The 27,589-nt window shown below is 49.8% G+C and overlaps 1 protein-coding gene across 6 annotated transcripts in view; it reads left to right on the top strand.

Moving 5' to 3' along the window:
- The first annotated feature begins 8,686 nt into the window (after positions 1 to 8,686).
- Positions 8,687 to 27,589, top strand: part of RASSF2 (Ras association domain family member 2) — a 48,487-nt gene continuing 29,584 nt past the window's right edge. For 2 of the 6 annotated variants that reach the window (XM_030914443.1, XM_030914439.1), the window contains exon 1: positions 8,689 to 8,779. The gene's annotated coding sequence lies outside the window, so the exon portion shown is untranslated. Of the gene's footprint in view, positions 8,780 to 8,845; positions 8,994 to 9,208; positions 9,998 to 27,589 lie in introns of those variants that run through there. The other 4 variants (XM_030914441.1, XM_030914444.1, XM_010378943.2 and 1 more) reach the window with 3 other exon arrangements.

Raw genomic sequence — 27,589 nt, forward strand, 5'->3', positions numbered from 1 at the left:
GTGTATATGTTCATCACAGCACTGTTTTCTCAAACTTTTTAATTGTTTTGTAGATTCAGGGTCTCACTATGTTGCTCAGGCTGGTCTCAAACTCCTGGGTTCAAGTGATCCTCCAGTCTTGGCCTCCCAGAGTGCTGATATTACAAGTGTGAGCTACCACACTTGGCCCTGATGGGACGATTCACAATAGCAAAGACATGGTGTTATTTTTTGTTGGATGATCTGATCTTTCTACTGAGTAACCAAAAACTCTTTATCTTTGAATTAGGGCAATATTAATAGGATATGTTGGTATTAGTTAATCTGTTCCTTTAGCAATTCATTTAGTGAATGTTCACTGGGGGCTCCTAGATGCCAGGCATTATTTTAAGCATTGGGAACACAGCAATAAACAAAAAAGGACAAAAATCCCCATTCTCATATCTCAAGGAACATACATTTGGATGTAAACATACATTGGGTATAGTTTAGAAAAAACTATATCCATTTTCCCAGAATATAGTATGGTCTTTCAAGCTATAAATTCGCATTTTCAGTTGAGGGAATTTTTTTAATGTATATATTTGAATGCCAATCCAAATGTTCATATGTTGACTTTCTTCTGTATTTGTTCCATAGCTATTATTTCTTCTCATCTTAAAATTCACTGTTATTCTCCATGTTACTGCATTCATTTTTCTGAAATGTACTTTCCAGGATTCTGGCTTAATTTTCATAGCGTTTTGCTCCTTCATTGGGTCTTTCATTTCTGTGATAGTTTTATTCTTCTCTTTCACTTTTTTCCTGAGTTCCTGGTAGCTTATATTTCTCTTCTTTCCCTTGTCTTGTAATTCTTTTCTGGTATACTTGTAATTTCTCTCTCTCTCTCTTTTTTTTTTCTTTTCTTTGTCTTCTTTCAGTCTTTTGTGCTTGCTTGCTTTCTTGCTTTCTTTTTTTCTTTTTTTTGGACAGGCTCTCGCTTTGTTGCCCAGACTGGAGTGCAGTGGCATCATCTGGCTCACTGCAGCCTTGACCACATGGGCTCAAGTGATCCTTCCACCTCAGCCTCCCAAGTAGTACAGGCAAGCACCACCATGCCCAGCTAATTTTTAAATTTTTTTTTGTAGAGACAGGTTTTTGCCATGTTGCCCAGGCTGGTCGCAAATTTCTGGTCTCAAATGATCTATGTGCTTTGGCCTCCCAAGGTGCTGGGATGACAGGTGTGAGTCACTACACCTGGCCTGTAACTTTTCTTGGAGTAACTGTTTATAGATAATTTTTTTCATTAAGTTACTGAATTCATGAGAAAATTTTTGGTCCCAATTATCATCTATCCAAGACAAAGTCTTTCTCAAATGTTAGCAAGAAGTCTCTTTCTGGCTTATTGGAAAGCTCTGAACAACAGAGTTATGTGTGTGCGTGGTCGGTGTGGTGGTAGTTTGGACTTTTCTATGCCAAACACAGACTGTATAGTTTCACCATGGTTATATATATATATATCAATATCTATAATTTTGAATGTGTATGAAATTTGTATTGATGGGGTAACATTTTTCCCACCAAGTAATTGTTATTTCCTTCCAAAAATGGAAGGGGAGCTTTGGTGGAATGTAACCCTGGGGTTAAAAAAACTTGAATGGATTCCTAGGAAAATTATATGACATATCCCACCTCATTTGAAACATGGTTCAGTTACCAAATTGTTTATAAGCACTTTGTTTAGCAGGAAGGTGGCCAAGAGAGAGTTTAGCCTTGAGTCTGTCTATCAAACACTTTTTGTTAAAAAAGACAAAAGGTGGAAATGAATAAGTTTAGATTATGTACTTTAGGTCCTTTTCTTTTCGTTTTTTCTCTTACCAGCACCTGTTTGTGTTTTAACTGAAGAGGGAAAGCCTAGTAAGATAGGTCTCCTGTCTGGGGCCTGAGACGTGTGCACATGAGCTTTCCTAGATATCAGCTGAGCGAGAGCTTCAATCCACTCTCCCATCTGCAAGGATGGATCCAGACACTGTGTCATATAAATATTTTAAATGCTATGGAAATTTCTTAGTGGTGGATAAAATGAACTCTTTTAATTAAGATAGTCCTGCCCCATGAAAGATAAACTTGTAGAGTTCAGTGACAAAATCTTTGTTACTCAAATTTCCCTAGGTCTCTCAGGTTTATGAGAACAAATGGAGTCACATTAAAAGCCATAAATCTAAATGTCACCAACTCACTCAGACTTAAACCATTTGAAAGTACCTTTTATAGGCTGGGCACGGTGGCTCACGCCTGTAATCCCAGCACTTTGGGAGGTCGAGGAGGGCAGATCATGAGGTCAGGAGATCAAGACCATCCTGGGTAACATGGTGAAACCCCGTCTCTACTAAAAATATAAAAAAAAATTAGCCGGGCGTGGTGGCAGTCGCCTGTAGTCCCAGCTACTCAGGAGGCTAAAGCAGGAGAGTGGTGTGAATCCGAGAGACGGAGCTTGCAGTGAGCCAAGATTGTGCCACTGCACTCCAGCCTGGGCAACAAAGTGAGACTCCGTCTCAAAAAAAAAGAAAATACCTCTTATGCTGCTTTGGTGGTAGGGGGCAAGGGCAGGGGCATAGGGCTGGCAGTGGGGACGAATTCCTAGAGGTAACTCGCACAAGCTCATAAGCAAATCCAGGGGACTTCAGACTTGTATCTGCTCAATACCCTGGTCGTGTCAGCCTTGACTGCAGGATTCTGTTAAGTTCTTTAACAGTTCACTATTGCTATAAAACAAACTACGCCAAACCTTAGTGGCTTAAAGTGACAACCATCTATTTTGTTTATGCTTTTTATCAGCTGGCTATTTGGGCTAGACTCAGCGGGGCTCCCTCATGCATTGGTGGTCAGCTCTGGATTTGGGTATGGGACTTGACAGATCTTGGTTGGGCTCTTTCACAGGCCTAGGGCTTTGGCTGGGACATCTGGGCCCACTTGGCTCTGGGCCATGTGGTCTCTCATCCTCCAGCCAGCTAGCTCAGGCTTGTTCAGTGGTAGAGGTAATGTTCCAATAGACAGAGTGGGAGAATGCACGGCTTCTTGAGGCCCAGGCTCTGAAAAGGCACAACATGACTTCTGCCTCCTTCTATTGGCCAAAGCAAGCCACACTGTCTGCCCAAATTCAAGGTGGAGATGTAGACTCCACTTCCTTATTGGAGGAACTGCAGAGTCATATTGCAAACAGCATGTGTGCTGGGAGCCAGTAGTTGTGACCATTTTGGCAATCAAGCTGTCTCTTTCTAGGTCGTGTTGTCAACATAACAAGCTCTTGAAATAGAGAAGCTGAACAGTGGAGGGTTGGCACCTTAAGTTTCTTGGGTCTCAGAGTACCTGGAAGTTTACAAAACATCCCCTTCAGTTGTGACCTAAAACCCCTTCTTCTTTCCAGGAGCCCCCTACTGTGTGTCCAAGGGACCAGATTGGGAGCAGAGTTGAGTGACAATCTCATTAACCTTCTGTCAACTCAAGCCTTGTTACCACTTGTTTTCTTCTTTCCTTAGAATGCAAATTCTCTCCCAAGAGAGTCTTTTTTCACCTCTCAAGCAGATATTCAACCGGCATGCCATGCTGGTGCACCAGATGTGTGACGAGGTGGCGGCAGCCCAGGAGTAGACCTCACTTAGGCTTCCTTATTTCTCTATATCTCATTGGATCTTCCTCTGTAAATTCTTACCTCCTGGATAGCAGAGGGAAAAAATATCTGAATATTAGTCTGGTAAATGAAGTCTTATGCAATAATCTAAACAGTCCCTCTGGTCTTCTTATGTAAACACTCTCTCAGAGTTCTTCCTTCCTGCCCAGCTCTTTTTAAGGTGCATCTTTGGGAGAAGTTGTACCTTACTCTCATGGTGGCAAGTGAGGCTGGTACTCAGGATCACAGGGAGGCCTCTGGGTCCTCCCTGGGCCCCACTGCAGATGGCCTGCTCTGGACCCTCCCTTGACAGCAGAATGCTGGACGTGCTGGTCCCATTCCTGAGTATTGGGCTGGCATCTATTGCTGACGCCTGCAGCGTGTGCAGTTCAGGATCTGGGTGCTCCAGGCTCTTTCGGATCTCTGCTCCCTGATCTTCACTCTGCCTTCGCTGATGCACCCTCTGGGTCTCCATTATGTCCTCCTGCCAGCCCCTGATTTAGGCAGGGTCTCCCTGCCCCTCTTCATCCTAAGGCTCAGAGCAGATGATTTGTGTGTTCTGTGTCGCATCCCCTCTGCCTATGTCTCATCCCAGCAGAGCAGTGGCAGACGGCTCCACAAACAGGAACTCATTCCACCTTAAGGGACAACGGCTACTGTTTCTCTTTTTTCTTTTTTTTTCTTCTGATGGATTTTTGTTCTGTCCCTCAGACTGGAGTACAGTGGTGTGATCTCGGCTTACTGCCACTGCAACACCCCGCCTCCCAGGTTCAAGCAATTCTCCTGCCACAGCCTCCCGAGTAGCTGGGATTACAAGCATGCGCCACCATGCCTGGCTAATTTTTGTATTTTTAGTAGAGACGGGGTTTCACTATGTTGGCCAGGTTGGTCTTGAATGCCTGACCAGAGTCTGGTGATCTGCCCGCCTTGGCCTTCCAAAGTGCTGGGATTATAGGCATGAGCCACCGCGCCCGGCCGACTCCTGTTTTTCTGCCTCAGATGTTTCTTTTAGGTCAAGTAAGTCCTCACAAACCAGGAGGTAAGAGGAGGCAAGCTCAACTAGTGGAGAATGAGAGGAGTCAGCGGATGAATGCCCCAATCCTCGGCCTTTAACGAGATAATTCTGAGGTGTGTTCTACACCCTTCCTTAGACGGTTTCCAGAGAAGTCAAGCCCCAGTTGCCCACAGCAGTAACCTGTCCAATAATGCACCTTCCCCACTCTCCACTTCCTCCTTCCCTCCCTCCTGCTTTCTGGGTCCTCCTCAGTAAATGATCTGCACCCAAGTCCTTGTCTCAGGCTCTGCTCTTGAGGGAGTTCAAACTAAGATAGGCCCTATTAAAACACCTGTGGCTCACACAACTCAGCTTCCTTCTGAAGCCCCCGGTCCTTGGGAGCAGGTGGGAACTTTGGCATCGCATCTATGCCACACAGGGATTGTGGGTGACCCCAGGAAGCTGAACCCAGGCCCTCCGTCTGTGTAGCCATGGTGGTTCACTGAGCTGACCGGTATGAAGCTGTCTAGGTTGGAGGAGAAGCGAGTGGGCAGCCGGTGTGGTCATTTTTTTTTTTAGACAGAGTTTTGTTCCTGCTGCCCAGGCTGGAGTGCAATGGTGCCATTTTGGCTCACTGCAACCTCCGCCTCCCAGGTTCAAGCAATTCTCCTGCCTCAGCCTCCCGAGTAGCTGGGATTACAGATGCCCACCACCATGCCCAGCTAATTTTTGTAATTTTATTAGAAATGGGGTTTCACCATGTTGGCCAGGCTGGTCTCGAACTCCTGACCTCAGGTGATTCTCTTGCCTTGGCCTCCCAAAATGTTGGGATTATAGACGTGAGCCACTGCGCCTGGCCTGTAATCCTTGATTCTATCCCCAGAACTCCACTTAACCCACCAACATACCTCTGCTTTAAGGTCAAAGGTCATAAATCGGGGTGATGCAGCATCCAGGACCTTCTGTCTTTGTCCCTTTCCCCAGAATCCACTGGAAACTGAGGAGTGGGCTTTGGGCCTCCCAGTTCTCTGCATAGCCAGCCTCCTTTTCCCAAGCCACACAGGAGAACTCTGATCTAGTAGCAAGATCTGCCTCTCCAGTTGTTATAGGGGGAGACAAAGAAATGTAGAAGCTCCTTTTTCTTTCTCTGGCCATGCTTGTCATTCACACTACTGTTTTGCTGAGGAAAAAAGGCACTTAGCTTTGACACTCCAAACTCATCAGTGGCCTCCTTGTTCTGTAAACCTGTGCTGTCCCAAGCTGGTAGCCTGTGGTTATTGAACACTTGCAACATGGCGAATACCCCCCAGGAACTGATTTTTTTTTTTTTTTTTTTTAGACGGAGTCTCGCTCTGCCGCCCAGGTTGGAGTGCAGTAGCGCTATCACTGCTCACTGCAAGCTCCACCTCCCGGGTTCACGCCATTCTTCTGCCTCAGTCTCCCGAGTAGCTGAGACTACAGGCGCCCGCCACCATGCCCGGCTAATTTTTTGTATTTTTAGTAGAGATGGAGTTTCACTGTGTTAGCCAGGATGGTCTCCATCTCCTGACCTTGTGATCTGCCCATCTCCGCCTCCCAAAGTGCTGGGATTACAGGCGTGAGCCACCGTGCCCAGCCACAAGTTGCGTTTCTACTGGAGAATTTTAGACAGTTCTAGACAATGCTCGCCTGTTGCTTCCTGGGCCATGATCCTCTTGGTCTGTCCTCTGGTGGTAGAAACCTATAAGAAAACATGGTCTGGCTGGGAGTGGTGGCTCCTGCCTGTAATCCCAACACTTTAGGAGGCCGAGGTGGGTGGATCACAAGGTCAGGAGTTCCGGGCCAGCCTGGCTAACATGGTGAAACTCTGTCTCTAAAAAAAAAACACAAAAAATTAGCCGGGCATGGTGGTACATGCCTGTAATGCCAGCTACTCAGGAGGCTGAGGCAGGAGAATCTTGAACCTCGGAGGAGGAGGTTGTGGTGCACCGAGATCACACTGTTGCACTCCAGCCTGGGCAACAAAAGCAAAACTGCATCTCAAAAAAAAAAAAAAAAGAAAGAAAAAGAAAAAAAAAAAAAAGAAAACAAGGGAAAAAAAAAGAAAATATGGTTTAAGGGTAGACTTTAATTATTAGTTTAATATATGCAAAATATTATCCCTGTTCAAATGTGTTGCTCTATTCTGCCTTGACGGATGAAGGATGAAGGGCTATTCCTTTCTCTCCTGTGGCTTTGGTAGGCAGAAATTGATGAATGGAAACATGTTTTCTGTTGTCATGCACTAATGAATCCATCCATCAATCAATTTATTCACTAAGATGGAGAATCTAAGTAGAGACAAGTGTGTTCACGGCTTGGCAAGATGGCTTATGCTTGTAATCCCAGCACTTTGGAAGGCTGAAGGGGAGGATTGCTTGAGGCCAGGAGTTTAAGACTAGCCTGGGCAACACAGTGAGACCCCATCTCTACGAAAGATAGAAAAATTAGCTGGGCATGGTGGCACATGTCTGTAGTTCCAGCTACTCGGGAGGCTGGAGGGTCTCTTGAGCCCAGGAGATTGAGGCTGCAGTGAGCTATGATCATGCCACTGCACTCCAGCTTGGGTGACAGAGTGACACCCCATCTCAAATTACAAAACAAAACAAAAACAAAAGTAATGGGTTTAGTTTTAAATAGGGCCTAGGTTCAGGATTTCTGGCAGCCCAGTTTGGACAACCTGAGCTCATCCCCAGCCCCACCATCACAGGAGGGTGAGCTGCTCTTTTGGGAGATTAGATTAGAGAATAAGGGATTCCAGCAGCATCTGTCTGATTTCCTGAGCAGCAGAGCTCCAAGCCCCAGTGACAGAAGTCATGCCCACCCTTCACCAAGTGTCTGGGGTGCAGGGAGGGCCAGTCTGTGATGAAGGAGAAGAAAGAACCCCTCAGGGAAGACTTTCTGGTTACTGGAAGCCCTTTAGGCTCTGGATTTGCCTCTTATACTGAGCTCTCCATGCAGTTCTGACACTGAGATTAGATGAGATTATCTAGAAACCACTGCATCTGTAAATGCATTCCCCTAAGTTTATTTCTATTACCTGCAAAGGAAAGAAGCTTAACTAATAGAGTAGTGGGTCCAGATGGGGAAACTTAATGGGAGAGATTTAACTTATTTAATTTATAGTGTTTATAGCTCAAGAAGAAAGAATCAGAAGATACATACATATTTTTTCTACAAATAAAGCGATCAGTGGCCTCCGTTTTCAGGGTAGCTGACACAGTTCTCAGCACCACCCTACAGCTGCATTTTGGGTTCAACAGACTTTTGTGGCTGGCCTGGGAAGCAGATCACCATTTATAACATTGTTTCTAAGGGAGACACATTCCAAGATCCAAACAATGAATTTAGCAAAGAATGCTTGGCTTCCAGGCTGGATGAGCTGGTCTGGTTGTACCTTGGGGGTTGGCCTGAGGCTCCCTTCCCCTTTGGTCCGCAGACACTGCAGGGTTGGGGGTAGGCACGTGAGGGGGAGAGCTCTGAGGAGATAGGGAACCTGCAGCCGGGCTGCTCAAGGGCCTCCTGTGTGCTGGGGACGCCAGGAGGTCCAGGGATGGAAAAGGAGGAGGTGAGAAATGGACAAAGAAACTTGGCCTCCTTGGCATTGCTGTCACGTCTGGCCGGCCCGCCAAGTCGAAGGGGCCTGTTTAGCCCCCGTCCGGCTCAAACTGTTTTGGAATAAGCTGGGGTGTTAGAAAAAAAAAAAAAAAATCCCACAGCCTCTGCCTGGGGAACCCGGGCCGCTGGAGGTGGGCTTGGTGGGGCAGCGTGTCTGTTCCCTGGGAGTGGCTGTCACAGCGCCGGGTGAACCAAGCAGCTTGGGCTAAGTCTCCATCCCTCTTGGAGAGGGCAGCAGCAAGGAGGTGAGGGGAGCCAGCTCATCCTCCCCAACCCTGCACTCCCACCCCCTCCCCACCCCCAGCCCGGAAGAATCGCTGGCGGCGGGAGCCTGGACGAGCTGGCGGGGAAGGGGACGCAGCCACAGCATTGTCTGGGAGGGAGGGGAGAAGCTCCTCCCCTAGAGGGGAGGGGAGAAGAGGAGGGGGCGGGAGACAAGGGGAGGAAGAAAGGCAAGGCGAAGGGGTGGGGAGTGATATGAAGATCGAGAGAAAAGAGGGGACAGCGGACTAGCAGACTCGGTAGGGGCTGAAAAAGGCCAAGGGGCGGGAGGGAAGGAGAGGAAGGAGGAGGGGAACGAGGAGGGCGGGGCGCCCGGTCCCTAATCGCGCGGCCACCGCCTGCCCAGCCTGGCTGGATTTGAGCCCGGCCCCCCGATCGCTGGCCGAGGCGCCCCCACTTTCCAACTCCACGATTCCCGCCGCGCGGGCGCGATGCAGCTGGCCCGGGGTGCAGGCAAGGCGCGGGGCGCGGGGCGCGGGGCGCGGGGCACTGGGAGCGAGGCACTGGCGCGGGATGCCGGGCGCAAGGTGCAGGGCGCGGGCCGCTCTCTTTCTGCGTCCCCCCACCTCGCCAAAGTTTTTCCACGATGGTCCCTATCCCGGCTGGGTCAGCCCCTTAGTCCTCGCCTGCTTCTTGTCTCCTCTTTCCTCCCCCAGCAGCGGAGCTCCCGGGGCGCGCCGACTCCCCTTCCTCGCCCCCGCGGGGCCGTGTAGGCGCAGAGCCCCAGTCGGCCTGCCTTGTGTCCGAAGAAAGTTGTGGCTTGGAGCTTGTCCTCCTTCTCAGACCCCTGGGGGTGTCCTTACTTCTTTTCGAGCCCGCGATGGGAAGGCGCTCCCACCCCATCCCCGGGGTCTCTGAGACTTCCTGGCGAGGTGGGGCGGCGTGGCAGGTGCAGGGCTCGGGAGGCCCTGACAGATCCAGAGAGTGCCCGACCCCAATCCGCCGCCGTCTTCTAGGCAGATTTCCCCGAGGCGGGTCCTAGTCCCCAGCTCCGGGAGGCGGCGCACTTCAGAAGGGCACAGGGTGAGCGGGGCCCTTGGCCTCCGGGCACTTCCCCTTTGCTGTCTCCCCGCCCTCCTTCGGAGCTGGTGCCTGAGGTCGCTGGGGACCTCAGCCTGGCGTCTTCTCTCGCCCCAAGCGAGGCAGGTGCCGTGGGCGGCCCCGGCTACTTCTGCATTTCCAGCGCTTACTTTGCATTCAGCCCTAAGTCGGAGAGTTCTGGGGACAGCCGAGAGTGCCAGTGGCCTCACAGGGAGACTGAGGGTTCTGTTTCACCTCTGGGGCGCTGCGTGGGTCCGGGCTGTCCACAGCTCCTCTGCGCCTCAGTGACAGGAGAAGCCGAGCACGAGGCCTCTCATCACTGCGTGCACTCTATTTCCCAGGTGTCCGGAATCCCTGCGCCTAGAACGTGTTTTTCGGGAGAGCAGAGGCTGTGTCTAGGGCAGGCTGGGGTTATAGTAAGTACCTTGTAAATGATGAATGAATGTATGAACCCATCAGCTGACAAACAACAATTTGTCCTGGAGGGGGACCCAGTTCCTGCCACAGTTGATCTTAGTACAATGGGAGGAAAGAATTAGAAACAATGACTCTTTTAAACAGCCGGGAAGACAGAGCCAGGGGCCTCCTTTCAGGAACATCTGGATGAGGAATCTGCAGCTAGGCTTATTTTACTAATAAATCCAGATTTACTTACTAGGCACTTTTTCTGCAGGTGGTCTGAAGAATTAAAGAAATCTCGCATGGCAAAGATATCGGGTTGTTTGAGGACAGTCAATTTTCAAAAAAACCAAAACACTCGCGTTCAAATGTAGTGTCCCAGGGACACAGTGTGGCATCTACCTGGGTGGTGGCCATTTGGGATCAGAGACCCTTGCGTGGGGGCATTGGGTGTGGGCAGCAGCTGTGTTTTCTCCTCTGGACAGGTCAGCCTGATGCCTAGGGGCTGTGGCAGTCCAGCAGGCCTCACAGGGGTAGAAGAGGGCCTCAAATGATGGCTGAGCTTGGAGAGGGGATAGTTTTGGAAAGAGTGGGAGTTCTTCCCCTGGGAGAAGGTGGAGGCATAGTGTACAGCCTGCCTGGGCACCTGGAGTGTGGACTGGTACAGCTTGGGATTCCCTCTGCTGGGGAGGCTGGAAGGTGAGTTCCGCTCCTCCTTCAGCAGATGGAAGAGCAGAGGTGGAATATCGGGGAGACACATGGTAAGCCTTGGGGTGCAGCCTAGACATATCCCAAATGCTCCACTCCCCTCATTTTTATGCTGTTGAAATTGGGTTGGAATCATGATGGCCCCTTTGAGAAGCCTGGCTGAGAGGAGACCAGGCATCTGAGGTCCCTTTTCATGCCTTCCTCCAGGGGAAGGGGACTGTGTGCCCTCCGCATCTGGCCAACTGGGGCTGTGCCCGCATCTGCTGTATCTCCAGCCAGCATCATCCCCACTTGCCTGAGCGTGGCCTCACTCTGTCTCTGGTGCTCCACAGCCTACCTCTCTGGGTCTCTACATGGCTTCTGTTTGGAGGTTCAGGTCTTCTCGCCAGTTTGTGTCATCTTAGGAGTCAGTTGGTGTGGTGGACAACCCTATGCCTTGTTTTCAATCCTTTGGATGCTCTGACCCACCTGAGACATCCCAGTTGCTATTGGTTTTGCTTTTACTTCTTGGTCTATTTCCTGGTGCCCCAGAGTCAGGCTTCATGTCTGCGTTCCATGTGTGAGCTGCTTAGGAATGGCTGAGCGACTCGGCTGGAGAGGTGCCCAGGGTGTGCATCTGCTGTCTCAGAGGGCTGGATGATGTTGCTTGCCAGAGAAGGGACCTGTCATCAAAGCACAAAAGAACCTGGGCCTGATTATTGCTTTCAGACCTCTTTAGGATATTTTGGCAGGAAATGTCCTTACTGAGTGGGAGGTGGGGGCAGAGAGGCAGGCTCAGTTGCCAGAGAGTCTCACAGAGAGGCTGGGAGATGGACTGAGTGACCCCATGAGTAGTCCCAGGACTCATCTCCCCCAGAGCAAGAAACAGGGCAGGTCTCAGCAGTGTGCTTGGAATGGAACAAGATGTTCAGCATCTATCTTCAATCTGTAGTAGCTGAGAGCTGCCACAGCTGGGTTTATAAAGCGAGGGTAGCAATTCCCTCCTGCTACCTCCCTAATACTCTTCACAATGTGGTCCAGTTGTTTACTCCAATGACACACTGTCCTATTTCACTACCTCCCTGTCTACAAGAAGAATTTTTATTTTTTATTTGTATTTATTATTATTTTTTTGACATGGGGTCTCTGTTGCCCAGGCTGGAGTGCAGTGGTGCAATAATGGCTTACTGCAGCCTCAATCTCCCGGGCCCAAACAGTCTTCTCACCTCAGCCTCTTGAGTAGCTGAGATCCCAGGCATATGCCACCATACCCAGTTAAGTTTTTATTTTATTTTTTTAATAGAGATGAAGTCTCGCTATGTTACCCAGGCTGGTCTCAAACACCTGGGCTCAAGCTATCCTCCTGCCTCAGCCTCCACAGCCTACACCTGTAGGATTACAGGTGTGAGCCACTGTGCCTGGCCCAGAAGAATGTATAAATGTCCTCAAGGTGGAGTGAGCTCCCACAGGTCTCACTGCTGGTTTTATTTATTTGGCCTCTTGTGGGTTCCCGTGGACCACGTGGCCGTGTGAAGTGGGTGTTGGGAATGGGGCAGGAAGCACCAGGGAAGGAGGGTGGCACATCCTCTGACTTGGGCTGGGCAGCCAGTGGGTCATTTTTTTTATCATTTCGGGGATGGCAGACTCTAAAATCTGTCATTACAGGTTGATGCAGATGTTTGGGGTGACAGCTTGGGGCTGGGGAACTTCTGCTCAAGGCAGCTGTGGTGGTACTAGAGAGAGACCCTCTCATCCATTCCTGTGGAACAGGCAAAGTGACTTCCAAGAGCTTTTCCTATTCTGTCAATTGGTGAAAACTGGCAGAGAAATACCTGTGCTTTCTTTGAACATGTCGACCCAAAGTGATTTGGCAAAGTAGATTTACTTCATCAGCCATTGTGCTTTAACCGTCGTTGGCATCCAGTGAAGTGCTCATTTTTATAAATGTCACGAAAAGAGTATTGGATCTGGAGTTTGAATTGCATCTTACCATTTCCTAGCTGTGGGATACTGGATAATGTAATAGATGCTGTCAGCCTCCTGCCCATGTTCCACTGGTCTCAACCAATGACTGATGGGAGAAGATGTGCAAATACTCCAGATTCCTCGCCTCTCTGTTGGGATAAGTTTGGGGCATGTTCTGTGCTGTCTCTAAGAGTTCCCTTGCAGGACTGAATCCCGACTGCTCATAGTGTTAGCTCGCTCACTTCCTCATCTCACTTTACCACTCCCTTTGTACTTGAACTTGAATTCTTATTTCACGATCTATTTTTGGGTGAAACCGACCTAAGACAGGCTTTAACCTATAGTTAAAAGTCATTAAAAGTTTCAGTTTCAGGCCGGGCATGGTGGCTCACACCTGTAATCCCAGTACTTTGGGAGGCCGAGGAGGGTGGATCACCTGAGTTCGGGAGTTCAAGACCAGCCTGACCAACATGGCGAAACCTCGTCTCTACTGAAAATACAAAAATTAGCCGGGCATGGTGGCGGGTGCCCATCATCCCAGCTGCTCAGGAGGCTGAGGCAGCAGAATCGCTTGAACCTGGGAGGCAGGGGTTGCAGTGAGCTGAGATCTTGCCATTGTGCTCCAGCCTCAGCAACAAGAACAAAACTTCCTCTCGAAAAAAAAAAAAAAAAAAAAAGAAAGAAAAGAAAAGAAAAGACTCAGTTTCCCCAACTGTAAGATGGAAATTATAATAACTATCTCACAGCACTATTGTGAGGGTCAAATGAGCTATCATATGTGCTCAGCCTGGCACATAGCAAGCATGTAGAAAACCATTTGCCAACTAGAAGCAGGCTATGATGGATTTGGGAGTGTGTATTATGGTGGAACATAGAGAGTTACGTGCTTGGAGAGAGAGGCTGCTCTTAGGTTAGGTGAGGAAGCTGAGGTCACCTGCACATGGTTTGCATTCCTAGGTTGTGACCAGTGATGTGCTGGTAAATATTTAACACCTGGCTCTTGGTAAGGGTTTTGGGGGAAGCCCTGCTTTGTGGTGTTTTCCAATTTATGTGATATAAATAAATATTCCCACTATGGCTGACTTCACTCTACCAACCTGGTGTCAGTGAACACTCAGTTGGGAAGAGTTGTGCGCCATTGGCACCTGAGAGCCAGTGGGAGCTGGCCCCAGCACACATCTGGCCATGACTAACTCAGCATGTGACCCCAGTGATTTCAATTTCCAATTGTGTACATAGGAAGGGGAGGATAAGATGTGCACTAGGCATCCAAGACATGGGATATGTTCAAGCGCTGCCCTGAACCGGTTGAACCTCACCCACATGTGAGATACTTCTGCGGTGCATTTAATGATTATAATTATTATTGTTTTTTTGAGATGGAGTCTCACTCTGTTGCCCAGGCTGGAATGCAGTGGCATGATCTTGGCTCACTGCAACCCCTACATCCTGAGTTCAAGCGATTCTCCTGCCTCAGCCTCCCAAGTAGCTGGGACTACAGGTGCATGCCACCACGCCCAGCTAATTTTTGTATTTTTAGTAGACATGGGGTTTCACCATGTTGGCCGGGCTGGTCTTGAACTCCTGACCTCAAGTGACCCACCTGTCTCAGCCTCCCAAAATGCTGTGATTACAGGCATGAGCCACTGCGTCTGGCTAATTATTATTGAAATATTTATGCTGTGAGACTTTCTGACTCTCAGTTTCCCCATCTCCAAGGCAAGGGATTAAATGATTCCATGTGTCCCTTCTAACCCTTGACCTCTTTCAGAAGAGCCATTGCCTTGTCCTTCTGTCTATAAAAGAACAAAACCTTTAAAAACCTTTAATGACAAAAAACCTTTTGTGTGGACTACATATGTGGCACCCACCATGAGACACCCAGCACTGGCCCTTCCTAGAGTCCTTCCTGCTGGGAATTCAGTGGACATTAACCCAGTATAATCCTGCTTGTCTTCTATATCAGTTTCACCTCAGGGCTCCAGCATGGTGTGTCTCCAGAGGAGGACTGGAGAGGTGGGGAGGGAGGGACTGGTTTCTTATGGAATGGACGGTCCCTTCCTTTCTGAATCACTATGCAACATTATAGACACCCGAGTGGAGTCTGCTCATGGTTTGCATTCCTAGGTTATGACCAGTGATGTGCTGGTAAATGTTTAATACCTGGCTCTTTTTAGAAGGAGATCTGGAGAAAAGTCTGTGTAGAGAAAGAGAACTTTCTGTGACAGAATTCAACATCTTGGTATAATTTTACTCTTAATGCTCTGTTGACAACCCTCCCAAACAAGTCCCTGACTCAGCAGTTCCACCCCTAGGAATTCTTCCCCTAGGGATGTAATTGGATAAATGCAGAAAAATATGTATATGGGGATGTCCCTCGCAGCATTATTTATAATAATGACAACACTCCATAGTGACAAATGGAGACCAAATGCCCAACAGTCATACATTAGTTAACCATGGCATATCTATACTTTGGAATACGATGTGGCTACAAAAACATAGGCTGCAGGTGTGTAGCTGTTAACATGGAAGAATATGATATATATATTTTTTGAGATGAAGTTTCACTCTTGTTGCCCAGGCTGGAGTGCAATGGTATGATCTTAGCTCACTGCAATCTCCGTCTCCCAGGTTCAAGCAATTCTCCTGCCTTAGCCTCCTGAGTAGCTGGGATTACAGGTGCACCACCACGCCCGGCTAATTTTTTGTATTTTTAGTAGAGATGGGATTTCATCAAGTTGGCCAGGCTGGTTTTGAACTCCTGATCTCAGGTGATCCACCTGCCTTGGTCTCCCAAAGTGCTGGCATTACAGGTGTGAGCCACTGGAATATGATATATTTTTAAGAAGCAGGTTACCAAACTGTGTGCTATTTTTACAAACTGTATCACCCATTTATATTAGCATCTGGAAGGATGTATGGTAAAATGTTAATAGTGATTATCTCTGGGTGGTGGAGTTTTGGGAGATTTCGATCTTCATCTTTTTTCATATGTAATAGTTTATTTTTATTTTTTATTGTGATAAAATATGCATACCATAAAATTTACCCTTGTAACCATTTCTGAGTGTACAAATTAGTGGCATTAACTATATTCACAATGTTGTACAACCCATCACCATTATCCATGTCCAGGACTTTTTTGTCATTCCAAACAGAAATTCCGTACCCATTAAACAATAACCCCCTCATTCCTATCTCCTTCCAGTTCCTGGTAGCTTCTAGTCTACTTACTGTCTTTATGAATTTGCCTCTTCTAGCTACCTCATGTAAATGGGATCAAACAATATTTGTCCTTTTGTGGATATTAATCTTTTCATTTATCTATATATATTTTTCGTTTTTGTTTTTGAGACAGGGTCTTACTCTGTTGCCCTTGCTAGAGTGCACTGGTACAGTCATAGCTGACTGCAGCCTCCACCTTCTGGGCTCAAGTCATCCTCCCACCTCACCTCAGCCTCCCAAGTAGCTGGGACTACAGGTGCATGCCACCACACCCAGCTAATTTTTTATTTTTTGTAGAGACAAGATTTTGCCATATTGCCCAAGCTGGTCTTGAACTCCTGCATGCAAGGGATGCTCCTGTCTCGGCCTCCCATATTGCTGGGATCACAGGTGTAAGCCATGGAACCTGACCTGTATTTTAAAAATAAAACAAAAAAATGTTTATTTTACTTATGTAATAGAAAGGAAAGGGAAGCCCTGGCAGACAGTTGTGGTATCTGGCCCCTGGTGATTCCATCTCAAGCTGGGTCATGTGGTCCTGACTATCCTTCCTGGCCCGGGCAGTGTCAGGGTGCTGCCTCCATCTCAGCCTCACAGGACAAAAGTGGCCAGGGTGCAGGTGTGCAGCACCACTGGCTTGGGAGCTGACCACAGCGTGGCTTGCTGGCTGCTGGCAGCTGGTCCATGGGGCCCAGACCCCCTGCTGCTGAATCTCAGGATTTTCTGTGTGGTGATGGGTTTGGAAGGGTGGGCTCATGATTCGCCACGACTTTGATGGAGCAGCTGCCATGCAGAGAGACAGAGATTCAAACCAGGTAGAAGTGGAGTTGTATGGAGACTAGCTTCCTTGAAGCTCGAGAATGAGGGTCTCTGCCTTTCTATTTCAAGCATCCTTTGTGTGTGCCAAACCCCTGCCCTGTTAAACACCCATCCCAGCGGCTGTAGGGCTGGCTGTTGAATGTTTTGTCCATAGCATGGCATGGGATGCAGGGGGACTTTGGTGGGGTCCACGAGTCCTCAGGTACGCTGGGGAGATGGGTGGTAGCCTCAGACAATCAGTGCCCCTTCCTAAAGTGCCATGTAGGGCCTTACAGCTGATCACACAGACATTTGGGGCAAGGATGGCTCTTTTGTGTACAGTCGGGGCCATGGTGCCACAGAGTGGGGGGCTGGTGAGGCAGTGTGCCCACAGGTCAGCTCAGGAAACTGCGGGACCCAGAACCGGGAAACCAGGTCACATGACTCTCTATTCAGGGGTCACAGGAGTGGGTCAGGTGGCTTTTCTCTGGGACATTTGCTCTGAGGCAAATGCTGTGAGTTCCTTGTTAGGTGAGTTCCCTGAAGTGCCCGCGGCTCCTCCAGTGAGTTGGTAAGAGCAGGAGCCTGGGAGAGCACTCGCGGTCTCTTCACCTGGCCCTGCCTCATGGGCAGCTGCCCTTTGAATCTTAGGCAGTCGTGGGGGTGTACAGAGGTTTGATAGAGCTGCCTCTGTAGTCCATGTGGAGGAGCAGTTCTGCTTTTCATGGGGCTGACTTTCCTTTAGGGCTGGTCAGCTGTGCCCAGCGTAGACAGAGGAGGGTGTGAATGTGCTCCTGTGGCAAACTTCCCCTGGAAATGGTCTGGAAACCCCCCGATGTGCCATTTCTCCTGGCACTAGGAGGGGTCTGAGATTCGCTGTGAGCGGGGAATTTCCCCACACAGGTTGCTGGGTGCGTTAACTCAAGGTTAAAGGAGGGGGGATGTCAGATGCGCCGCAGTGACTTCTCCCCCCACCACGCCGGAGGGCCTGGGCACACCCAGCACTTCTTTGCTCTTCCCACTCACTGCTTTTCAAGTCCAAGGAACCTGCTGGGATCTGGGGGTGGAGGAGGCCAGTGATCCTAGCTTTTGGGTTTTCAGTCCTATCCCCAGGTGGCGAGTAGAGGAAACCCCAAGATCGCTGCACACAGAGCTCAGAGTCTCAGCCTATAGCACCAAAAAAGGAAGAACGCTGGGGTTCCCTTGAGGAAGGGGATGTGAAGTCAGAGATGAGTCTGAGTGGCCTGTGACTTGGAAACCACTCAGTAAACAGGAAGTGTGGCTACCAAAGAAATCTGAACTTGTAGGAAACAGGGGACCCGGAGCCAGCCCCTCCTTACCTGCTTGGATCAGTCTGTCTCTCTCTCTGCAAAGCTGGGAGAAGAACCCTCAGATAGGCCAGCAGGAGCACTTGGGGACACAGGCCTCGGGTGCTCTCTGCAGGGTGGCCTCCCTTAAATCCCGTAGTTACTGGACAGGAGGAAAGCTTACCTTGCTCTTCCCCAGGTAGACATTAAAACTACCCTATAAACTGGCTTGGCTTTGAGAAATGCAGGCCAGGGAGTATCTCGTCTTATTTGCTTTATTGGGGCCAGTGTTGTCTCCGCCAACTTCCCACTCTCCCTTGGGTTCCACAGCCACAAGGAATTTGTCACTTGGTTGAATTGGAGCCCACGAGGGGCTATGTCTTGGCTGGTTAGCATTCTAGGTCTTTAGTTTCTCTGAGCCAGAGTCTAGTTCTACACATACCAAGCACACACACCATGCATGTGGACACACACATACACACATGCACAGCAATACACCACTCCCCAACCATACCCTCCATACACACACACACACACACACACACACACAGAGAGCAGAGCAATACACCACCCCCCCAACTATACCCTCCATCCACACACTGGACTCTCACTCACACACCAGGAGCTATGCTCACACCCACGCACACACAGCTGCTTCTTTCTGGAGTCTGTGCTTCCTCTACGCTTCCTTTTTTGTCCTGCTTCAGCGCCCTGGCTCTCTGATTAGAGGCTAAGGGCTCTGAGTTTCCTTCTACAACATCCATCCTAAAGGTCAGGCACTTGTGGACGCCGGTGGGGCTTCCCTGTAAACATGTGGCTGCTCCTCTGGCCTGCGAGGCCATTGTCTGGGTGGGCCCAGTGGTGGCCTTCTGGGTCACTCACCTGGCCACCCGCCCACTGGTGTGGAGTTGGAGGCAGGCCTTTCCGGCAGGAGTCCCAGGACTGCTTCCTCCCATCTCTCGCAGTCGCGTCTGGGAACCCAGACTTGGGCAGGGAGGGTTGGGCTGGGCTGCAGTGGGTGGTGGAAGAGCCGGGGCTTTGTAGGCTGACCTGCTTGAAGAAACCCCAGCACGGCCCTTGGTGCATCTCAGTTCCTCCTGTGTCGGTGGGCCAGGCAGGGGCAGCTCCAGGGATGGGAGTGGGGTAGCTTGCCAGGAAGGGCCTGTACCTGTCATTTACCAAGCATCGAGGCTTTTCTGGGAATGGGGTGGGGTTGGTCTGTGGGGCCTGTGAGTGGGAGGGGTAGTTCATTGTCCCCTCAGTGTCCCACCCAGTGTGTGCTACGGGACTGAGAGTCGATGGCTCTGTGACTGCAAGTACCCACGTCCTGGACCTGTGGCTCTGGGCCTCTCTCCCTGGCACCTGCAGGGTCTGCTTTTTCCACAGCTTGTCCTCTAGGCTGGTCACTCACTCACCTCCCATCCCCAGGGAGGATCCACAGCCTGCTGTGGGCTGGTAACTGGAGCCAACCTGCTCCTGCTGCTCCATAGCGAGCCTCTCAGATCCAGCGCTCAGCCAGAGAGCCATAGGAGCACTGGGCTTTGTGTCGGCTCTGCCACCTGGGACAAGCCACCTAACCTCTGGGACCTTCTGTTTCCTCGTCTGTAAAATGGCTAAAGTGAAGCCTTCTTCATGAAGTTCTTGGAGGGACTAAGATAAAGCACCTAGAGCCAGCTACCAGCAGCAGCAGCAGCCCTGGGTGCTTATTAGGACTGCACCTTCTCAGACCCCACCCCAGAATTGCTGAATCAGAAACTGGGACAAAGGGACCCGCACTCTGTATTTTAACAAGCCCTCGGAGGGATTCCAATACACACTCAAGAGGGAAAACCACTCCTCCAGAATACAGTTGGGTTGACTGATTTTTGGCTGAAAGCACTTTCTTCCTTACCACCTCAAGAGAAGCTGTAGTCTGTAAGGGTTCCGCTTGGCAGCTGCACCGCCCTGGATTTGAGCCTCAGCTCCGCTCCTTCCTAGCTGTGTGTCTTTGGGCAAGTGGCATTGCTTCTTTGTGCCTCAACTGTTCAACTGCAAAATGAGGATAATAAAGTTTCTTTCTTAACGAGGTTGGTGTAGGGGTTAAAAGAGTCCAAGCAGTGATGGGGCTTCTGTTCCATAATGCAGGAAGGCAGAAGGCAGAGTGGGCCATTTCCTTCTGAGGCAGCCCGCATTTTGCCCATGCCCAGGACAGGCTTGGGTTTGGGATCTGGCATCTCTTACCATCTCTAGGTCTTGGCAGGGCCCCAGCCTGCAGCTCAAGTCTCCTTCCTCATGTGGTGCAATGGGGCTGGGGTTTCCTGTTTGCCATCCACACCGCTTCCTGCCCCACTACGAGGGGTCCGAAGTGCAGAGGGATCAGCACTATCTCCTCTGCCATTGCTTGGTTACAAAGCAGATTCCCTCAGGAGACCTGGCCAGTTGGTCTTTAACAATGTAGTGGAAAACACTGTGTCCAGCAACTTTCTTCTCCAACCCAGGAGATCCAGGGTGTCCTCAGAGGGAGGGGCAGGGCTCAGAGAAGAGGCGTGCACAGGCCCCAAAAGGGGAAGCTACAGGCCCCCAGTGAGCGTTTCCTTTGCATCAGACCTGGGGCCTGGGGCTGGGGTCCGGCTTCTGTGACATGGTGCCCTGGCTTGCAAGAAGGAGCCCTTTGCATCAGCTCAGTGCCTGCACACATGGACCCTGCGGGACGCTCTACACTGTCCCCTTTCTCCTTGGAAATATTAGTAGCAGGGAGATGGTGCTAAATACCCAACTCAGTTTGTTTTTAGAAAATTCCACCCCTTCCTTTCTTGAAGGGCTGCTTTGAAATACTTATGGTGATGTCCTCAGTCTACACAGCTCTTTCTCTACAGGTTCCACAGTGGTGCTCAGCCCTGGATGTACACTGGCATGACCTGGGGAGGCTTTGAAAATGCTTCTGCCTGGGCCCCTCCCCTAGAGTCTGATGTAATTGATCTGGGCTGCAATCTGGATGTCAGGATTTTATTTTATTTTATTTTTTAAAGACAGGGGTTCACTCCATCACCCAGACTGGAGTGCAGTGGTACCATCATAGCCCACTGTAACCTCGAACTCCTGTGCTCAAGCGATCCTCCCACCTCAGCCTCCTGAGTAGCTAGGACTACAGGGGTGCACCTCCTGAGTTGGGCACTAGGACCACAGGCATTAACCGTGCCTGGCTAATTTTTTATTTTTTTATTTTTTGTAGAGGCGGGGTCTCACTATGTTGCCCAGGTTGATCTTGAACTCCTGGCCCCAAGCCATCCTTGTGCCATGGTCTCCCAAAGTGCTGCAATTACAGGCAGGAGCCACCATGCCCTCGCTGACATCAGGATTTTTAAAGCAACCCCTTTCTCTACTCCCTCCCTGCCCCTGCTCCTGGGAGTTTAATGAGCAGCCAGAGTCAGAATCCCTGTGATGTCGGGTGTCTGTAAGCCACCTCTTCCCACTGCTCCCCATCCTTGGTTTCAGTCAAGGCTTTGGCAAGTGCCCAGCCCTCCCACTGGTCAGGTGGTGGCTCTGTGGGGTTTGCCAGCCCGGGAATTCTCCATGGAAAGCCCTCTCCTCCCCAAGCCTGTTTCAGAGACTAGGGCTGCCTGGATCCTATAGAACAACTGTTGCTCTCCCTCCCTTACCCCCACTGGGAGCTGAGGTGGGGGTGGTTGGGGCGTGGCCCCTGCTCTACAACCAGGAGACAATTCAGAAAACAAAAAGCAAAAGTGACCACCAAAGGGGGCTCTTCCCCTCTCTCACCCTGGACTTTCCTGCCAGGGCTGCCCCTCCCTTGGAGGACTTTCCAATTCATAAATAAGATGAGAGGTGCTGGGTCTCCAGGCTGGAAGTGAAACCATGTAGGGTGAGCCAGGGTCCTGGGGATGCTCTGAGACCAAGGAAAGGTGGCACATTCTCCCGGATCCCTGACCATGGAGCGTTTGGAGGAAGCAAGACCTAAGAGCAGAGGGGATTCTACTATCTTTGTTGGGAGCTCCAGGTGCCTTTCCCACCTCCGAGAGCATCCTGAGGACTTGGTGTGTGCTCTCCTCTCAGGAAGCTGAGCCTGTGAATTTCAAGGGCTTGGCCAGCCCTGCATTTATTCTTGGGGAGGCCTCGTGTGGGAGGCTGGAAACACCTGCGAGTGGGGTCTGTGGGAAGGAAGGGAAAGGATGCTTCGTGCAATTGCTGCAGGGCTTCAACTGGTCCAGAGCTTGGGCGATGCTGACCCTGTTCCTACAGCCTAGGCTCCAGCACCAGGCTGGTCCTGAGTGGGCAGTTGTTTCCTCCCAACTTGAGCGTGGGTGGGGGACAGTGAGGACCCAGTAGTTGCTTCAATCTCAGATATGGAGCAGGTGTAATGGATGCTGCTGTACCACCCAGGGCCCCTTAATCTATGGCATGCTGTGCGTGTTGACGGTGCTGGGTCTTAGCTGCACACATTTCCTGAGAATTCTCTTGCAGGGAAATGCCTAGGGGCTGGCTCTCTGCCAGTAACTGACACGCAGTGGTCTAGAAGCGCCACCTGCCCGCCTCCAAGTAGGACAACTCTGGGGTCCCTTGACACCACAGAGCTCCCCAAGGGATCAGCTGTGGCTGGGCTCCAGCTGAACCCACCTCATTCCTAGCTCCTCCCGCTGTCCCCGTCCTGCCCCCCCAACTCCCTTACAGGTTTCTCCTGAAAACACCTGCACAATAAATCACATGCCAAAGCTTTCTCTCAGGCTCGGCTTCTTGGAATCCCCTGGCCTAAGGCAGCAGGTTAGTGTCCCTGGACAGACTGCTGATCCCATCCCCTTCCTGGAAGCAGTAATCACGATAACCCAGGTGCAGGAGAGAGGCCCAGGCTGGGAGCTGGGGGCTGGGGACCAGAAAGGAAGCTCCAGGCCCACGGGGGGACAGAAACACCAGCGGGTGACTTCTGTGTGGGGTACGTGCTGTGCTGAAGGGCAGGCCGAAGTGGGAGTGCCTGTCCCTGCGTTGTCCAGGGGCCTCAGGGTTCGTTTATAGGGGGAGATAAATTTTGATGAGGGTCGAGGCTAGAACATGTGACTCTGGGTCTGAGGGGATGTGTGGGCACACTCACAGAGCATAAAAAGTAGGCTCAGAAAGTTCTCTGTGACTGGGATGTCATCATATTAAACAGCCAGAGGACCTTCCCTTTATCCTGCTAAGACCTTCCCTTTGTAAAGATGTGCTCTTGGGTCTTAGGGAAGGTCTTACCCGCAAGTTGTCTTTCAGGCAGTCAGGAAGTCATGAATGGGTCTCCACGTAAGCAGCTGAATTCCACTGACAAGCAGAATGCATTGCCCAGGCATTTAATGGAGCTGAGGAGAATCTGGAACATTCTGCAGAAGCATGAAGCCAGTGCCAGAGGGAAAACTGACTGGTTGGTAGCCCCAACAGGGTTCCAGCATGACTGGAACCTGGGAGGCTCATGTCTCAACGAGGCAAGCCCAGCTGTATTCACATCTCTAGCTATTTTAGTAGACATGCATTGTGGTCAGTAGACATTCAATATATGCTTTATTTTCTAAAGTGTTGTTTCTAAAAAGAAGTACTGATTTAGAATTCTAGAGGGGGTAAGTAACTATGTTCATAGAGGAAGTTCAGCAGATTTAAATATGTTTTCGACTTCCAAAGACCGGCTCCATATTAAAAATGATTTTTGAGCCAGGAGAGGTGGCTCGTACCTTTAATCACAACACTGTGGGAAGCCAAAACAGGAGGATCGCTTGAGGCCAGGAGTTTGAAACCAGCCTGAGCAACATAGCGAGTCTCCATCTCCACAAAAAATAAAAAATTAGCTAGGTATGGTGGTGTGCACCTGTGGTCCCAGCTACTCAGGAGACTGAGGTGACAGAATCACTTGAGCCCAAGAGATCAAGGCTGCAGTGAGCTGTGATCATGCCACTGCATTCCAGCCTGGGTGACAGAATGAGACCCTGTCTCAAAAAAAAAAAAAAAAAAAAAAGGATTTGTGTAAAATCTGCCCCTTCTTTCTTGTCCCCTTTCTGCCCCTCTTCTCCTTTCTCTGTGTGGTAGACTATGAGGTATTTTGGTTCTGTGCCTAGATGCTGGCTGATGTGGGAAGTCCCTCATTCCTCCTTGCCTCAGTTTCCCTCTTATAAGACATAACAACCATTAGTCTGTATTCCCAAGGCACTGTGGGAAGTGATGATCATAAATGGTTCTTACAAGGCGTTTTGGAGCCCAGGAGAGCACCATAAATTCTGGATAATAACAGGGGAGGCAGAAGCGTTGCAACCAGTCAGCTGAACGAATCCCTGTCTCCAAGGCCACAGATACTGGCAGGCACCCTCGGAGGAAGTGTCCAGTTGAATCCAATTGAGTCCACATTCCTGTTCCACCAAGCTTCTTCCTCTGACCTTCCTTGTGTGAGAACAATGCTCTGTTTAAGGAATATCAGAATGAACTGTGAATTTCCGGTCCTCTGTTAGTGTTGCTGCTGCTGCTGCTGCTGTTTGCCCTAAGGTGGATGTGAATGTAGCTTAGTTTTTTTAGCTGGCTGCAGGGAGCCGGTGCTTTGTGAGGGTGGTTGGAAAGTTTGTGAAGAAAGCTGCAGATGCCCTAATGGGCAAAAGAGGGACTGGGTCCTAGAGTCACCTACCTGTAATTTCAGTTCAACTGTGGGGTACCCTATGTAAATACTTTCTTAACACTCTTTTCCCAAGAAATGTAAAAGTAAGAAAAAAGGTGGGGAGAAGTCAGGCCATAGACAAAGATGGGGCAACATGAGCCCATAGGTCAGAGTTATAGCTATGGCTTTCGTGAGATCACCCAACAGGTAGAGAGTGACTGAGCCCTAGAAAATTCCCATAGTTGGGGCCATCAGACTGATTTGTACCCATCTGGTAAGTAAAAAGGAGGGACATGAGGGAAGTTGAACACCTTTTCACAGATTTATTAATTATTATATTGAGTTTTCCATGAACTATTGTGCATGTCCTTTGCCCATTTTATAAATGAGCATAGGACCTTTTTCTTACTGATTTATTAAAGCCCTTTATGTATTAAGGACATTAGCCCTTTACCATATGTTTTGTAAATATTTTCCCCCAGTTTTTAATTTGCCTTTTTGACTTTGTATAGTGTACTCTTTTTTCTAAACAGAAGTTTAAAATTTTCGCAGATTGGTATCAATGTCTTCAGCGTTTTAGTTTTTAGTGTTTAAATTTTTTATTCAATTATTTCTTTTGGTGGAAGGAGTAAGGTGGTGATTTCGCTTCCCTGTCTTCCCCCTTCCAAAGGCCAGCCAATTCTCTAGTGATAGTTTTAAAAATTAAGCTACCTTTCCCCTGCTATTTAGAACTGCTGCTTACAATCCATATTCCCAGATATATTTGGGTCTATTTCTCTATGTTTATTGTTTTGTTGCTCTATTTTTTTCTGCACAACCAAATAGTTTTTTTTTTTTTTTTTTTTTTTTTTGAGACGGAGTCTCGCTCTGTCGCCCAGGCTGGAGTGCAGTGGCCGGATCTCAGCTCACTGCAAGCTCCGCCTCCCGGGTTTACGCCATTCTCCTGCCTCAGCCTCCCAAGTAGCTGGGACTACAGGCACCCGCCAACTCGCCCGGCTAGTTTTTTGTATTTTTTAGTAGAGACGGGGTTTCGCCGTGTTAGCCAGGATGGTCTCGATCTCCTGACCTCGCGATCCACCCGTCTCGGCCTCCCAAAGTGCTGGGATTATAGGCTTGAGCCACCGCGCCCGGCCAACCAAATAGTTTTAAGAATCAAATTCTCTAACTGGTATTCTCAGTGGATTTAAGAAGACATGGCATCAAAAAGAATTGTCTTAAGAGCAGGATAGATGCAGAACTAAATTACCAAATGATAGGTTATGTTGGAGGCAAAGAAAGAAAGAGAGAGTCCTGGAGAAAATTCAGTTGGTGAATTAGATTAGCTGGAGAATTCTGAGAAAAATAAGGAGATGGAAGGTAGCTGCTGGGATGGATGGATGCATAGTGCTAGAGAAGAGATAGCAGAAGAACCAAGAATGGACTGGGTATAGTGGTTCACTGTAATCCCAGCACTTTGGGAGGCTGAGGTGGGAGAATCACTTGTGGCCAGGAGTTCAAGACTAGCCTGGTTAACATAACAAGACCCTGTCTCTATAAAAGAAAAATTAAGAAAAAAATTATCTGGGTGTGGTGGCCCATGCCTGCAGTCCCTTCGGGAGGCCGAGGCAGGAGGATCGCTTGAGGCCAGGAGTTTGAGGCTGCAGTGAGTTATGATGGCTCCACTGTATCCCAGCCTGGCTGACAGAACCAGACACTGTTCAAGAAAGAACCAAGAATGGGAAGAAGAGGGGAAATAATCAAAGAAAGATAGAATAACATTTCCTCTGGCTGAAGAAAGACTCCAGTGTTGAGAGTGAGAAGGGCTGCCGACAGCAGGCGCTGCTCACCTGATTTCCACTCCAACCAGGCTGTGCCATCAGCCTGGCTGAGTTCCCCCATGACCTTTGTGTGGTTTAACAGAGGCTGCTCAGGGTTCCCCTTCCTTGGACTCCGACCACCAGCTCCTGGCTCTGCTGACCTTGGCCTCCTTCTCAAGGCCCCTGGGCTTCCTTGGTTTCCTGGGCTTCCTTGGTACCCTGTCTCCTGTTTTCCCTCTTTCTCCAGGGACTCCTTCCTCTGGCCATGCTGACCCACTGGGTTAATCAGAACCCTGCTCTCAGCCCTGCCCCCTTCGCCCCTTCTGTTCTTTCTTGATGACTTCATCCTCTCCCCTGACCTCACGTGCCAGGAATCGCTCTCTGGGGTCCCAGGCCTGCTGTACTTCTGGTTATCTGTACTGGAAGTTTCCATGGGCCTGCCTGAAACTCAGTCTCGGTCCTCACATCAGCAACTGTGAAGGTGGCACCTCTGCCTACATTGCGGTCCTCGCCAGCAGCCCGTGTATCACCAGGACTCTGCCTGTCACCCCACGTTTCACCCTGCAGCACACCCGGCACACCGGCAGCACAAAAGGGTGTGCTTTCCACATCACGACTTTCCTCTGCCTCTTCCAACTCTCTAGAGTCTGTCTCTCCAACTCGGGCTCCGGCCTTGCAACTGGTCCCCTGGCCGCTCTTCTCCTGAATTATTTCTCCACAAAGCAAGGCGTTGGGTGGGTGACCTTTCCAAAATGCGCATCAGATCGCATCCCTGCCCTCGGAATTCCCCTGGTTTTCCTCTTGCTGCTGAGAAAAATGACTATGGTCTTGGTGGTTTGAACCAACAGAAATGTAATACTCATACTCTGGAGTCCAGAAGTTTGAAGTCAGTTTCTCTGGGCCAAAACTGAGCCGGTGGTAGGGCTCTGCTCGCACCCGGGGCTCTGGGGCAAATCTGTGTCCTTGCCTTTCCCGGCTTGTGAGCTGCCTTCAAGGTTCATGGCCCCTTCCTCCGTCTTTGTCCACAGTGCAGTGTCTTCAGATTTCTCCCTCTGCTGCCGTTGTCATGTCGCCTTCCCTCTGCTGGAGCAGAGCCTCCCTCTTATAAGGACACTGGTGGTTACATTTAGGGTCCCCCAGCTAATCCAGGATAGTCTCTTCATTTCAAGATCCTTCATTTAATCACATCTGCAGAGTCCCTGTTACCATATAAGGTAATATTCACAGGCTCCA

Source organism: Rhinopithecus roxellana, chromosome 13 (genome assembly GCF_007565055.1).
Source record: "Rhinopithecus roxellana isolate Shanxi Qingling chromosome 13, ASM756505v1, whole genome shotgun sequence".
NCBI lineage: Eukaryota > Metazoa > Chordata > Mammalia > Primates > Cercopithecidae > Rhinopithecus > Rhinopithecus roxellana.